Here is a 16,527-nt window from a genome sequence, read left to right as displayed (position 1 = left end):
GAAATAGTAAGACGTGCTCATTGTGGTTTGTGTGGTTTCTAAAAGAACTGAATGTAAAAAGAATCCTGTTCTGGAAATGAAAAATGGTGAGGAAGCTAAACAAGAAAATCCAGTCAGGCAAGGCTTCCTATGAAAGAGGAGGGCAGCAAGAAAACAAAATGAGTTAATGCAAGCTGAAGGGCTTTGACAAATATGTTTTTGGGAAAATTTCTAATATTAGAAAGTAGGCTTGTTAATTCCTGTTTAAAAATCTGTGCAACATGAAAAATGGGGGCAATTTGAAAATAATGGACAAAGTCTTCGTAACAATAGCTATTGTAAAGCAGGTAAAGAAATACTTGAACAATCTGAATATATACAGATAAAAGGTCTGGAGGACAGTAGATCCTGCTGTGCCAAAAGAATTGGCCAATAAATTTACTAACCCTCAAGTTAATTTTGAAAAAGCATAATGAGTTGGAGAAGTACTAGAAGAAAGAGTGATCTTGGCAATTACACTCTAATTTTAACTTAAAAACCCAATGATCTGCATGTTCATGCCATTTTAAAAAATCACTAAACGTATAAAGAATAATGAAACCATGAGTAACAAGGAACAGGGGATAACAAATCTTGTCAGACGAAGTGCTTTCTTAGATAGAACTACAGAATTAGTGGAAGGAGACTTGGTAGATATTATTTGGAGTTTCAGTAAAGCTTTTGTTTGTGTTGCATGAAATCTTATTCATAGAATTCATTCTGACTGGCTTGGGTATATGAGTACTGTCCTGTAGATTAAAAAATGACCAAATCACTACAAAAAAGTAATAATAAACAGTGGCGCTAGTTACGGATAAGGGCTTGTCTACACTTAAAATGTTAGCTGCACAGCTGTGCCGCTGTAGAACTTCAGTGTAGACACTACCTACACCAGCGGGAGAGATTCTCCCATTGGCATAGGTAATCCACCTCCCCAAGAGGTGGTAGCTAGGTATCAACCTAGCGCTGTCTACATGGGGTCTTAGGTTGGCTTAACTATGCCACTCTGAGATGTGGATTTTTCACACCTGTGAGTGGTGTAGTTATCCTTCAAGTGTAGAACTGGCCTAAATCTATGGGGTGTCACAAGGGAGAATCTTATCTATGTGGGAAAAGTGACCAGAATAGCTGTCATTGACCTAATGGTGTAGTGTAGACCATGCCTCAGAGCTATTGTTTTAGGCTGTATTAATCTCCATTGGGTATTCTCTTTGAGCTGAGAACACCTCATTGAGATGAATGGGGACCGCTTAATATCTCTCTGAATCTGCAACTTTGATGTTTGAAGCCCACCTTGGGCAGCAGTCTGAGGATGAACTGTAAGCATTTGGGGAAAATGTCTATCAAGGTTGTGTTTGTTCTTTGTTTGGCGAAATGTAATCAGAGTACAGCAGAACAGTCAGAAGGTCCTCAAACTGTTTTTGAAAAGAGAATAAATTACCCCTGGGAATGCTCAGTGAGAGGGGAGGGATGATTTGGGGTGCAAGAGTAGGTGGTAATAGGGGAAGAGGGGCTTGGGCCTGCAGAAAGGGAGGGATGAAGGTGTTATGGGGAGGGGATAAATGGGAATGTATAGTAGGGGCTCAGGTAAGGGGGAAGAGGGTGCAGAGGACAGGAAGGGTTGGAGAATACGAGAGGAAGTGTGATATCCTGTCATCCCTGAATTCTATCTTCTGTGTGTGTGATAGGATCTAGAAGAACTTTATCTCTCTGCGGGGGTATGAGCCCCTTTCCTCATCTGCTCTGTGTTCTGGGATTTGAATGATCCCACTCTTCTTGGGATTCTGAGTCCCCCTCTCTGCCCCTCGATGTGCACAGGAATCTGTGGTGGGAGGGACTGAAGGTAATGCAAACTTAAACATCTGAAACCCAGAAAACAAGTAGTATTCACATAACTCCTCTTTGAGGTGGGGGGGCCTGGCCAGAGTGCCTGGGGGAGAGGTCCGGTTAGCAGGAGGAGGAGCAGACTGGCTCAATTCCCTATCTGTAAAATATTAATGTAGAAGATAGAATATTTGGATAAAAAGGGCTGGGAAGGAGAGCAACGCCTCATTTCTAATAGTATGTGCTGAGGAGCATAATACAAGTGCCCAGGTTTATATATTTTTTGTCCAATACCACAATAGAGATCATTAACAAGAGTCCAGAGCTGTCTGCCTTCTATGTCCAGGTCTTAACACCAAACTGGGTGAGGGGAGGGAAATTTGAGGATTCCTGGAGGTGCCAGAGTTGTTTTAACATTTTCCCAGAAAAGGCAAGTGGAGGGACATTGATGACTGTCTAAATTGTTAATGTCAAGGGTGATTTCTTGAGTGTACATTGAACAGTCTCCGTTGAGAGACTTTGGCATTTTGACCTCTTGAAAGGAACATTGACAACATCTCATTATTAATCCCAGTGTCCTCTCCAGCTAGATTTAACCAATCATAAGGGTCATGAGTTTAATTTGTAGGTTGCAGCCCCAATCCTGCCTAGAGCATCTGTGAGTAAATTTGCTGAAACTCAACAAGAGAAGACTTCCCAATTGTGTGTCTGTCCCCAAAATGGATCCGTTTTCATGGAACCAGCTTTTGTGTAAATCTGATGAGTATTGTCTGAAAAAGTAGGTAGAAAACTTCTTGAAGTAAGAAATGCTGAACTTGCTTCTGCATGAAGACAGGCCCCATTCCCTCTATTAGCAACTGACCTTGATTAATAGGATGAACTGTATGTAGGCTCCCTGTCATTGTTCCTTGGAAAATGGTCTCCTCCTTTGCCCTTCATGAGATGGATTGAAGAACACAAATCCTCACAGATCACCCCCCATACTTATCTGCATATTGCCAAAGTATGGCAACAACACAGCACTTTCAGCCATCCTACAATAACCACCTGAGGGTACATCCAGACTGCAAAACAACCCCCCAAATCTAGAAAACCCTCAGCAGCAAGTCTGAGCCCAGGTCTACAGACTTGGGCTTGCACTGCCGCACTAAAAGTAGCAGCATAGGCTTTACCATTCAAGCTGGAGCTCAGGTCTGAGTCCCAGCCCCCTCACTGAGTTTCAGAGCCTGAGCTCCAGCCATACTGGGAGTCCTGTGGGCCCGAGTCCGTAGACTTGAGTCTGTGCAAATGTAGTTTGCGGCCTGATGTGGGAGGAGTGAGGTGCTCACTTTCAAGTGCTCTTTCCACCCCAGAATTGATGTTACTACTGTCATTGCAGTTGTGCTGAAAATGTAAGTACCTTCATGGAAGCTTTGAATTTAAGTGTTTTAAAATTGGTCTCTGCTTTGATTGAATACAATCATTGTGTGGCAGTCTTATTAAAATAATATATTTTTAAGACTGGAAGGGACCAATACGATCTAGTCTAACCTCTTGAAAAACAAAAGCCATAGAATTTTGTCCCAATAATTTCTTCATGACTGCAAAAATTTTTAATTGGTTGTAGCTGCACAGGGTTCAGTTTAGGTATCTTCCCCCCCCCCCCCAATGGCTTTGACCCTGTGCGGTACTTCAGCATTTGGGCCTGGATTGACATAATTTGTTTTTTAGTTGTCAATTCAGAGCTAGTCATTTTGAGTACTGTTGTCATGGTGAATCAATTATAACTAGGCTGTTTGTGTATGCAGTATTATGTTCCTTTCTAAATGGATTGCATCGTGACGAGGAAACAGCTGAAATAAAAATATACATGCAACAGTCTGTACCCTTGTGTTCATCCTTTTTACAAGACTATGATAAATTTTGTATAAAGTATGCCTTGTGACGTATCATTTGAAAACGCATCATCTGCTGAACATTATTGTCCTGGTAAAATATGTGTGGCAACATTGTACGTGACGTTATAAAATTCTACTCTATAAGATACCTTCCAAAACCAGGCACAAACCAGTTCCTCAGAAACAAACGTCAAACTGATGCCTCAGCTGGGTGTCAACATAATCAAATGGACTATCGCCTGGTTAAGTGGCCATTCTTTGGCAGAAAGAAGGGCATGAGCAAGAAATTTATATCTTGGTAATAGAACAGCTGGAGGGTCCTGGGCAAACAGACTGTGCCGCCTGAACCCCACCTGAAGATGATTCTCAAAGAAGAGGGAGAGAGATAAATGAGGAACAGAGGCCTCAGATTACCTCTCTCCCCTCATCTGTACTCACGGCATCAACAACACTGGAAAGACAAAGGAAGCTTCATTGAACTGGGGAAAAGGGGTGGAGGAGGAAGGGTCCTGACTGAAAGGAATCCAGCCAGACTACTGTAAACATATGATGAGAGAAACCTTTTTGCTTTAAATTCATTTGGCTTGTTAAATTAGATATTAGTTTGCATTTTAACTTTTATTTCTTTTGTAACCAATTCTGACTTTATGCCTGATTACTATTAATCACTTAAAATCTGTCTTTCCGTAGTTAATAAACTTGTTTTATTGTTTTATCTAAATCCATTTGCGATAACAAGGTTTGTGCATATAATTGTCTAATAAAATGATGGATTATATATGAGCTTGTATTGTCCAGAAGAAAAGAGCTGGGCAGTACAGGGCGCACATTTCTGGGGGCAAGTCTAGGACAGGGAATTTGCTGGTGTCATTCTGCAATATAATTCAGGAGCAGCTGGTTAAAGCACTCATATCTCAGCTGGGAGTAATGTAAATGCTAGAGGCTGTGTGAGAGCAGGCCAGGAGCGGTTGTTCTCATAGCAAAGTAGTGTAAAAGGCACCCCAGGAGAAATGAGGGTACACAGCGGTTCAGCAGTCCAGATTGTACTCTGGGGAATGTCACAATACAATTTTTGTTTTCACAAATGGCTTTAATTATTTTGTGCAGTGCTTTCCTTTGCCAGGCTTCAAGAAGCCAACTGTCTTAATGCTATACATGAAAATTGTACCTTTTCTCTGTAGGAACATATGTGAAAATCTAATCAGAACGATCACCCTTTTAAGCCTTTAATTCATTAGCTGTTAGTTTCAAGGTACAGAAAATAAATTATAGGCTCCAAATTAGTTTCTTATCCCAGATGTGTGTGTGTAATAAGTGTTGCGCTGCCCCTTCCTTCCTTCTCTAATTTATCCACTTTGTCTCCCCATGAGCAGTTCACTGCTGGGTGATGGTGGTATGCTACCAAGAGGATATCATCTAGTCATCGTTTCCCCCTTATTTCTCTTCTGTTCCTTTCTTTCCTCTTTCTTTTAATGTTATATGCTGCAGTTCTAATGGTTAAAATGCCTTACTTATAAATTTTTACTCAGACCAAATCATGCATATCTATAGAAGATGTAATTCATGTCATGTGACCTTGTCCTAATTGCATGCAAACCATAGAATTAGTTTTCTGTGCATAGAAATGTAAATTAATGAATATTACATAGGTTTATAACATAAGCTGTTGGATTCAGGAAACTTGTAGTCATCATAATGCAGTTTGGATTTCAGCAAGGCTCTTACTAGGGTATCTTTCTCCAGGCATATAGAGTTGGTTGACCAGTTTTACTAATCTGTATATTTTGTAGAGAGAACGTTTCAGATCACTAGGAATTTAGGTCAAAAGTTGCAAGTTGGGCCAGTTCTGAGTATCTGGCTACAATGTCACTGAAGTATTTTCTCTGTATGTTTCGTAAAAAAGGGCAGTTTTTTTTTTTTCTCTTTTGGTAGCCAGGATATGCATTTCCCCCCCTTTTCCTTATCTATCCTGTCAGCTTGTGCTGGGTTCAGAAAGGTTTTCCTGTTCTCACATCCTCCTCTTCAGGTGGGTCTGAGGGTGGAAATTCAGAAAAGCAAAGAAACTCTTGATGACAATCTTGCCAGGAATTGACACTTTTTAGGTAAAGTTGTGGAGAAGGTGAGTATGGACCTGCAGTCTCAACTGGAGTCCTTAAGCTTCCTTGATCCTTATCAGTGCAGTTTTAGATCTGGGTATTACGCAGACAATACTGCTTCTTTTGGATGATCTATTGCTAGTGGTGGATGCCAGAAGGGTGTCAGGCTGATGCTTTGATTTGTTGCATGTATTGCTTGCTTACTGGCTGGTGGAAGAAATGGGAACAGAGATTCAGCAAGTGTATAAAGAACCAGACCGTCATCAGTCTTATCCACCACATACAATTGAGTCAACTGGCTTAAAGGAAAAGTTGCTGTGGTGTGTAACGTGACATTACACATTGGAAAGGGGGAGGAAAGCGAGGCCGGTAGGTAGGCTGATCAAGGTGAAGGGACTGCCACCTGTCTCAAAACAGTAGGATGAGTCTGTCTGAAAGAGAGAGAGGTAGAAATGCTGCTACTCTTGAAGTAGCAACCTCTTTTCAATACACATTCTTAAGAGTTGTTGAGGTGTATTTTAAAACATCAGATGTTTCTTCCATAGGGAGTATACAGTTGGGGAAAGTATGGGAAGAACTGGGCAGGTTTTCACCATTTTCTTCTGCTTTATACTGTCTTCCCTTTTCTCCACATCATCCTGAATGTGAGTGCCTTTTTTTTAAATAAGCGCAGGAGAGCAACTCAAAACTTTCCTCTTTTTCTCACTGATACTTTATTCTGGCTCTGAAATTAACAGTGTTGTCTTTGAAGCTGCACCTGACTGATTATACCAGAACAGTAACTTATACGTTGACTCAGTACGCAGAGTTAAATTATGATACTGCTTTTCTGTATTGATTTTAAAAAATTCAAGTATTTGAGACCTGTTTTTAGTTTCTTTCATAATCAATGCTGAATTGTACCTGAATATAGACACTGTAATAGCTGGTTTTATTTGTGCTTATTTCTGAAAGGTGATGTTTTCTTCTAAATTACCTGATATAAATAATTCTTAATTCTAAATTCAGGGACCAACTGTTGTGTAATAAAACACCAGTTATCTTACTTCTAATGCCTCTAATAATTTTTTACAATTCCTTTTGGCTTGAAAGTGTTCTGGCTTCTTCTCAGATGAGAATAATTTGTGAAAAGTTTGAAAAATTTAGAAGAAGACTGTTGTTGAATTACAGGGCTATCTCCTTTCTTTCTTACACTCAAATCACACTAAGCTCTTTTTAACCACTTACACTGACCTCTTTTTGTGTACTCATAACTTAAGCATCTGGATTTTAGGTTTTAACTTGTAGTCCTTGAGTACTAGGGCACAGGCTACTTTGAACAAAATAGATCTGTTTAGAAATTGAAACTGATTATCTGGCTGACTGTTGTGGCAGGTATTGGTTAAGTGATGTACATATGAAGACGTGGGTGGGGAAACTGGATGGGCCCAATTTTGCTGTGAAAGCCCTCCTTGATCCTTTCACTGACCCCAGTTACACTCTGATGCAGAAACTCTCCTGAATCCTATTTATTTCAAGCATCTTTTTAACCCTTTTAGTGCCAGACCACCTCTACCTCTTGCTGTTCCTAGCAACCAACTTTCAGTTGCCATCTTTCTACCTCCATATCTTCTTCCCATGACTCTGAATACAAACTGACTGGATTTCTTAAAACTGTTTAAAAAAAAAAAAAAAGGAAAGAAAGTCCCAGACAAATGTAAAGATGCACTATCAATTAAAAAAAAAAAATGGCAGGGGAACTTGGGCCAGGGTAGTAATTGAATCTACTACTAAATTTGTTTAAATTGACAGAATTTCAAATTGACTGCGTCCTTTAACTTAAAATCTTTGATAACATGTATTGAGAGGAGAATTATTTAGTATGATTGTCACAAAATGTAAACCTGCAGTCAAGTGAAGATTTCACTCTGGAAAAAAAACGCAATACATTTGTAATTAAGTTGAAATTCACATCCCACTCTTATGAAAAGTACAATATATTCATCACTGGCAAGTGACTTTGGACCTCACATGAAAGGTTTAGTCTCATCTCTGCTTAATGAGTGTATATAGCTTCCTTTCATATTGATGGGAGTTAAGCTCTTATCTATAAAGGAGAAATAGGTGTCTTATTTCTTACAGGCAGATATGATTAATCTAAAAAGGATTATACTGGCTTGAAAAGTCTGCTTGCCCTCATGACAGTTTTCAAAAGTCAGATAATGTAAAGATATTCAAGACTATTGGGAGTAATATTTTAAATTATTGGACACATTTGAATGAATCAGTATACTGAAAATGCAGATTGAAACAGTGCATTATACAGGCTGCTAAACAATAGTGGCACTTGCATAGTATGAATAAGACATAATGCTCTAAGATCCTAGACCAAGAAGTTGATGTCACATTACACATCAACAGGGTTTTTTTTAAAGCATATTTATCATGCTCATTTTGGTCTAGCTCTCTCCTCTGAATTATTTCTTCATCAAGAGCATTTTGTGTCTATTATTTTCTGTCCATTTAGACTGTAAACGCCAAGGGGTAAGAACCATGTCTCCCTAGGTTTTGTACAGTTCAAGCAGCACACTGTCAGCACTTAATAATATGGAGTAATGTTCTGGATATGGCACTCTTTCCTAGAACTGTATGCTCTGCATACAGCTTCATCTCTTGCTGTTTTTAGGTCACCCCAAAATAGAGAAACTGTTGATAAGTAAAAATTTAAGAGCACATGTAACTAATTTCAGAGTTGATTTTTAGCATATGAGACTAGCCCATTTTAAAATGTGATTAAAAAAACCTTTGTGTGCCATTTGACTAAATCCAGGAAAAAGCAACTATTTGGGATTCTAATGTGGGGTGTGCGTTGAGGATGAATACATTAAAAGATTGTAAAAGGCATTCAACTACTATGGGAATTGATAGGTAGAAGACATAATGTCAAATCTGTTTTTTGTTTTTCTTAGTATTCTGGTAGTGGTCCTCAGCTTTCCAGCTCCCCTTTCTACCTGGGCTCTCTGCTTCTCACTTCCCCCTTTTTCCTCTTGAGAAGAGCAGCTTCTGAGCCATTTCTCATTTATTTCCTGCCCATTATGTGAAAAGAGGAGTAGCTAAGAAGTCACTCTTCTCCCTGCCTCCTTCCCCTCCTGGAAAAGAGCTAGTGGTGGCTGCTCTGCTGTGTTCCCTCTTAGCCCTCTCTCTTCCTGTCAAATTAGAATCAGTACTTGAGGTGATCTGGTCCCTGCCTCCTTGCTACTCTCCAGAGAAGGAGCCGTGGTTCAAGGCCAAAAGTTCAACTCCCCCTGCCTTAGTTGGTTTTTCAAGCCCCGATAGCACTTCTGTTATGGATTTTTCATCTTCAAGCACTTCCGACTTCAATCCTCTCAATTCCTATTGCTCAAGTAAGTATTAGCTCCATTTTACAGATGGGGAAAAGTTAAGCAATGAGATTAAATGACTTGCCCAAGGCCACAGAGGGAGCCAAGATTAGAGCTGGAATTAAAACAACTCTTGATCGTGTGTATACGTACGTACCAAGTTCCTTTCCGCTTTGAATTTATGGCATTTTGCATACCAGATTGAAGAGGGGTGATATGATAGATTGTATATGATATACAGAGGATCACATGGAATTTATGGAGCTGCATAATTAGCCACAATTTGCCTTTTTGTCCAGATGATATTGCATACATCTATAAAAAAGCTGCTGCTTTGTGCACCTGAGGCCTGTTCTATACTGGGGGGCAGGAAGATGGATCTAAGTTACGCCATGTAGCTGAAGTCGACGTATTTAGATCTATTCACTGTGGTGTCTTCACCCCTGTCGACTCTGCCTGCGCCTCTCGCGGCGGTGGAGTACAGGAGTCAACAGGAGAGCGCTCGGGGGTTGATTTATTGCGTCTAGACTAGATGCGATAAATCGACACTCCCTCCCCCTCCCCCCCGGATCAGTCGCTGGCCGCTGATCTGGTGGCCAGTATAGACATACCCTGAGTTTCATTGACCACCGTTTTGCTTGTCCTGCCTTCTTATGTTTTGTTCTTTTCCCAATGCTAGAGAGTTTAATGAATTCCCTGTATCTTCTCTAGCATTCTGCCCTCAAAAAGCAGCAATTTGATAAGAGGAGGGGAGTCTTTTCAGACTGTGAACAGCAGCAGGGAAAGGAGAGTAGCAATATCAAGCAATCACTCGCTTGCCTAACATTTCTGTAGTGGGAATTCTTCCTTGCATTTTATCATCTGGTTTGGTTTAGTGGAGGCATGAGGTACCACTTTACACTGCTCCACACAAGTGGGGCTAAGGAGTTCTGCAGAAGGGGAGACTGGCCGTTTAAAGGAGTGAAGCAGCAGGGCCAGCTAGCAGCAGAAGATGCTCCAATACTTGTGCCAAAGACAGGCATACAGGAGTTATATAGAGCTTTTGAGTCTCACTGGATCTGCTAGCCTCTTGTTCTGCTGCTTCCCAAGGCTTGTATGACAGAACACTGTCTTCAAATAACCACCTCCAATGTGAACTCCCACCCTACTTACTTGAATAAGTGTGAACTTCTGAAGGTGAACGGTTCAGTTAATGTAGTTTTATCTTCTGAAGTTAATCTTGAATAATGCATCTACTGCCGTTTCTTTTCACAAACCCCTCTTACCTAGAGTCTAACAATTCTTTTTTCCTTTTTTTTTTTTTTTGGTCCTGATTCATGATAGTCTGTGGAGGTAGTACAATAGAAAGTGCTTGTCTGTCTCTCACATTGATTGCACACTCTCTCTTCTTTGGGTTTGGACAGTGCTCAATCTCATATCGAACACATTCCTGATTGTCATTTTCCTACTCATGTATCCTATCAAGCTCTGGAAATTGAACCATGCCATTAAATTCTTTTATTTTCAGGAACATCCTTCTTCCAAAATGCATAAAATGTGGTCAAGTCAAATAGCCTTCCCTAGGCTTTCCTCCCAATAAACTTCCATATAAAATTTCAGTGGTGAATCTGGTCATTATATTGACCTTTATAATAGATAAATGATACCTGCAGCTTCAGGCAATGTATTTTCAAGGAGAAGTAAGCAATCCAGCTCATATTATTTAGACTGTCAATTGGCTTTAAGGTCATTGCAGCTTGTGCACTCATCTGTGAAGAAGTATCATAGCTGACCTTTCACAGGAAAAAGTTTGAAGGGGAAATTCAAAGTAACAGGGATGATAAAGACTTATTCCTATTGGCATCTATGTTGCTGATATCACCTATGAGTCACTACCTGTGAATGAAGTGGCCGGTTAGCTCAGTTGGTTAGGGTGTGGTGCTGATAACACCAAGGTCGTGGGTTTGATCCCTGCACTGGCCACAACACAATATTTTGGGGGGGAGGGATAGCTCAGTGGTTTGAGCATTGACCTGCTAAACTCAGGGTTGTGAGTTCAATCCTTGAGGGGGCCATTTAGGGATCTGGGACAAAAATCTGTCTGGGGATTGGTCCTGTTTTGAGCAGGGGTTTGGACTAGATGACCTCCTGAGGTCCCTTCCAACCCTGATATTCTATGATTCTATGAATTCCTGATTCATTATGTGTGTGAATTTACACGAAGGATAAAAAATGAAAGCTGTCTGTGAACTCTGGAAGTTCCAGAAAATGTTAGGCTGTATAACATTGAAGGTTGTCAAATGGTTTAAAATCATTTAGCATTCCTTCAGAATTCAGTGCATCCTATCTGCCTCTACATTAGGAAGCAGTGCAGCATAGTTTATCTAATATTCCACATACTACAAGGGGCGTGGGTCATGAAAATGAACTTCCTGGAGAAAATCCTTAACTGTGAGAAGTCAAAAGCAAACATTGATATTACCCAGTCAAGCACTGAATTATTAATTCTGCTGGATGTCTAAAAGCACTGATTCCCTGATTGTCCTAATACATCCTTCTATATGCCAAACAAGGCTTAAGTGCAATATTCTTCATTTTCAGTTTTTAAGAAATATATTTGATTTGTGGCACAATACTCAGCTGATTTACAATGAAAAGTTTCCTAAATGAGTAACTTTTATATCATGGAGTCCTAGTATATAACAGTGTTTCAAGGCAAACAGGTTTGTTTCTGCTTTTAGCTGTCACAGACCCTGGAAAATGTTAATATTTTTATAAAAAATAAATAAATAAATTGAGTCATTATTAGTAATTGCAAACATGAGGGCCTAGTCACGTTCAGTTTACTCAGGGAATTGTTAGTTATTGATTTAAGATTTTTTGTATCTGTTTTGTTACAATTAGCATATTTTAAATATTCTAGGCTTTGGTAATTACGCTTTGGAGACAGCAAGAAGACACACCAGATACCCTGGAATGCTTGACTGTTATAGTAAAATAGCTCTATGCAATCTTTAATTTAAAAAAAAATAGTTAAAGGAAATTCAGTTTTTCTTAAAAAGTTAATCTAAATATCATTCTTCCCTACTTAAGTCTTCTTCCTTGTGTATATTTAGTCATTAGTGGTTCACAGTCATGCTGGAAGGGCATAATGAGTGGGGTCCCACAGGAATCAGTTCTGGGTCCGGTTCTGTTCAATATCTTCATCAGTGATTTAGATAATGGCATACAGAGTACACTTATAAAGTTTGCGGACGATACCAAGCTGGGAGGGGTTGCAAGTGCTTTGCAGAATCGGATTAAAAGTCAAAATAGTCTGGACAAACTGGAGAAATAGTCTGAAGTGAATAGGATGAAATTCAATAAGGACAGATGCAAAGTACTCCATTTAGGAAGGAACAATCAGTTGCACACATACAAAATGGGAAATGACTGCCTAGGAAGGAGTACTGCGGAAAGGGATCTGGGAGTCATAGTGGACCACAAGCTAAATATGAGTCAACAGTGTAACACTGTTGCAAAAAAAAAGCAAACATCATTCTGGGATGTATTAGCAGGAGTGTTTGTAAGTAAGACACATGAAGTAATTCTTCCGCTCTACTCCACTCTGATTAGGCCTCAGCTGGAGTATTATGTCCAGTTCGGGGCACCACATTTCATGAAGGTTGTGGGCAAATTGGAGAGAGTCCAGAGAAGAGCAACAAAAATGATTAAAGGTCTAGAAAACATGCCTATGAGGGAAGTTTGAAAATATTGGGTTTGTTTAGTCTGGAAAAGAGAAGATTGAGAGGGGACATGATAACAGTTTTCAAGTATGTAAACGGTTGTTACAAGGAGGAAGAAAAAAAATTGTTTTTCTTAACCTCTGAGGATAGGACAAGAAGCAATGGGCTTAAATAGCAGCAAGGGCCAGGGGCGGTTCCAGCTTTTTTGCCGCCCCAAGCGGCGAAGCGAAAAAAAAAAAGATAAAGCCCCGATCGGCGGCACTTCGGCAGCAGCTCAGCTTCATTCTTCTGCGGCAATTCAGCAGCGGGTCCTTCGCTCCGAGAGGGACTGAGGGACCCGCCACCGAAGACCCGGACGTGCCGCCCCTTTCCATTGGCCGCCCCAAGCAGCTGCTTCCTTCGCTGGTGCCTGGAGCCGGCCCTAGCAAGGGTGGTTTAGGTTGGACATTAGGAAAAACATCCTAACTGTCAGAGTGGTTAAGCACTGGAATGAATTGCCTGGGGAGGTGGTAGAATCTCCATCATTGGAGATTTTTAAGAGCAGGTTAGACAAACACTTGTCAGGAATAGTCTAGATAATTAGCCCTGCCATGAGTGCAGTGGATTGGACTAGATGACCTCTCGAGGTCCCTTCCATTTCTCTGATTATCTGCTGACTTTAGTGGTAGGAAGTTCTTGGCTCTTTTATGGGTAAAAAGTAGCATGACAGCTAGGGAGGAGTGATCTAGATTCTATTCCTTGTGCATCAACAGGATTGTTTATGGAGTTCAACTCAGTTACACCTGTGCAACCTTACTTGTTGCATGAGTGTTACTGAGGGCCTACTTGTTGGCTTATAGAACCTTCACTATTGATGATGATGCCCAAGATGGAAAAGTCTGGAAACGATGGAAAGACTCGCAGGGTGTTTTGTTTTTATTTTGAAAGCATGTTTTTGGTTGTAATTGAGAATGTTTGATACAGAAAACATTGATACAATAACATAGAGTTCTGTGATGTCAACTAAGAATGTGAACTACATTCTCTTATTCCTTTAGCATCCATCAATAAAATAGTTTAGTAAGGACGTGTCTACATGAGAAAATTGTACTGATTTTAACTTAAGATGTGATTTTTAAAGCCCATAGGTAAACCAGTGCAAAAGGCTTGTATGGAAACTCTTACTTCAGATGAGACCAGAGTTATTTCAATTTAGCTTAAGTCAGTTGAGAACTGAGTTAAGCTGTTCCAAAAAAGTGCCATGCAACCTTTTGTACCTGTTCAACTATACTTTGATTTAAAAACAGATTTCAGTTAAACTATTGCAACTTGTGTGTAGACTAGGCCTAATTTCTAGTCAGTTACATTTGGGCATACCCCCCCAGACTGTGGGGCTGCATGATTATCAGTGTGCTTGTGGAGTCTTTATTACTGGTAGTGACGTGTGAGATGGAAAAGAACTGAAGTTGAGTTTGCAAGGCTGAAAGTCATCTGATTACTCTTCAACGTATTTGGTATGGTAATCACTGAGACAATAAACATATAACCTTCGTATGCTGCTGTTAGTCATTTTTCAGAACAGCTCACGCTTTAATTGGTAATAAGAAAGTGTTCTTATATTAGTTAAAATTAAAATATTTCCCTCTATCACTAATTAATTCTTAATATAGATGCTTCACACATTGATTGAGGCCATCCAACTGGTATATTAAGTTAATAAGGACATTTTTCATGGGTTCAAGGGTCTACCAGAACAGAACGGTTTGCAGAATCCTGCAAACAGATGCAGGTACAGATCCTTATCTCTACGCAGATGTCAGGATCTATAGTGCACCTGTTTGTAGGAACAGTGCTGACATTTTTTATCTATTTTTGGCAAGCAGTTGAAGCTTTTGCAAAAGTTGCTGTTACCTGTTAATCACTGAAAACACGGTTACAGTAGAAATGAAAATATTACAAGGCATAATTAACCTACCTCTCTCAAATCTATTTTTTTAAATGTTACTATGTTGGATTTTTTCCCTTTAGGCCAGGGAAGTGATCCAAAGACTTAAATTATACAGCTAACTTGTTTAGAACAAAATGGGTGGGAATTTTTATTTTTAATGAATATATTTAATTTGTACCAGAGGTGTTATGTGCTTAAAAATAAGTCTAACTATTGCAGCCCGCTGGGATGTGTATGACTTGGTGAGTTTTGGGCTTTTTTTTTTTTTCTTCTTTCTTCAAAGGCTGTTCATTAACAATTTTGGATTTTTATTTGATCATTTCATTAGGTTGATTATTATAATTTGTTTTCTAATTGAGTAATGATACTTGATTTGTGGTGTGTTACCCACATGCAACGACAGACCAATGGATTTTATGAAATTTAGAAAACATCCAACAAAAGTATCCCAGGTTTCATATTTGATTGACAGAGCCACCGAAAACTGAAATTTCACTGAAGTTTGAAGAACTACCCAATATACAACAGACTCTGGTCTGTCATTTTTAATAATAATGATTAATGGAATTATAGCCACCTGAAACTCATCAGTAAGCAAGTTGCTTGTAAAAGTTTTAGGTCTTGCTCCTGAAAATACTTATACATTTGAATAATCCCATTTAATTAAATAGGACTACTCACGATTTCTTTCTACCATGTACCATATTGTCAGTGAAAATGAGGTCACATATTTTGAGGCCTTTTAATACTGAGTATTTTCCAAGCCTCTAAATTAAAAATTGCCATGAGAGAGATTTTAGGATTACATTTTTATGCTTTATGCACTTACTGTCTGTGAATTCAAACATCAGGTAATTATCACATTTAGTAGAGATGCATTATGTGCATGGAAAATAGCAGCTTCACTCTAAGTGCAAACACCTCCAAGCTGTCTGGTATGTCTGCTTTGGTCTAGACATTTTGGTCTGCTGCTTGCTTAAAGTATAAAAGATACCTAGGTTTTTAATTTTGCTAGACTTAATCGTTGTTCAGATATGAATGGAGCTGCTCTATAAATGTCTATTAAATGTCTTATCCATTTTAATCAGACTTCTTTTTAAATATTTACATTAAAAGAACTCTCACACTGTACAAGATTATTAGAAAGGTTTGATTCATAACTAGTACAAAAAATTAATTGCATTAATAGCAGCATATAGTACTGTGACATACAGTGTTGTTGTAGCCCTGTTGGTGCCAGGATATTAGAGAGAAAATGTGGACCAACAGAAGTTGGTCCAGTAAAAGATATTACCTCATGCACCTTGGCTCTCTGATATTGTAACAGTCAATGGTACATTAATATTTCTGCTTTGCCATACTTTCCAATAGTGAACACCATCTAACTGTTAAATTTATAATGCGAGTTTCCACATTTGTTTGTAAAAAAGGAAAAATGGGCAACATCAATTTCACGTTAATTGACAAAGTATTTGAAATTTCACTTCAAACTGTAACTTTCAAGCAAGGGTGTTCATATCGTTTTTATATATTTAGTCTCCTTATTCATATTCTACACTGCACAATGCATAATCTGAAATTTTTATTGAATAGACATGTTCATGTGTAGTTGACCCTGCTTGGACTGTCCACTGAAAATGAACAAACCTGGAACCTTTTGCACTAAGTGCATAAGCATCCACTGCTAAAGGTTTACATCCCTTCGCTGGAAGCTGTGGTAGA

At 39.3% G+C, this 16,527-nt stretch overlaps 1 protein-coding gene and 1 non-coding gene across 2 annotated transcripts in view; both read left to right on the top strand.

The window, feature by feature from the left end:
* ITCH (itchy E3 ubiquitin protein ligase) overlaps positions 1-16,527 on the top strand; it is a 114,196-nt gene that overhangs the window by 23,923 nt on the left and 73,746 nt on the right. The gene's annotated exons all lie outside the window — the stretch shown is intronic.
* Positions 11,063-11,136, top strand: TRNAI-GAU. Its single transcript has one exon. It is a non-coding gene; the product is annotated as a tRNA-Ile (tRNA).

The sequence above is a fragment of the Terrapene carolina genome, unplaced genomic scaffold, assembly GCF_002925995.2.
Source record: "Terrapene carolina triunguis isolate 2854851 unplaced genomic scaffold, T_m_triunguis-2.0 Scaffold233, whole genome shotgun sequence".
Lineage (NCBI taxonomy): Eukaryota > Metazoa > Chordata > Testudines > Emydidae > Terrapene > Terrapene triunguis.
The sequence above is the reverse complement of the archived record's forward strand: the minus strand, read 5'-3'. Positions and strand labels throughout refer to the sequence as shown.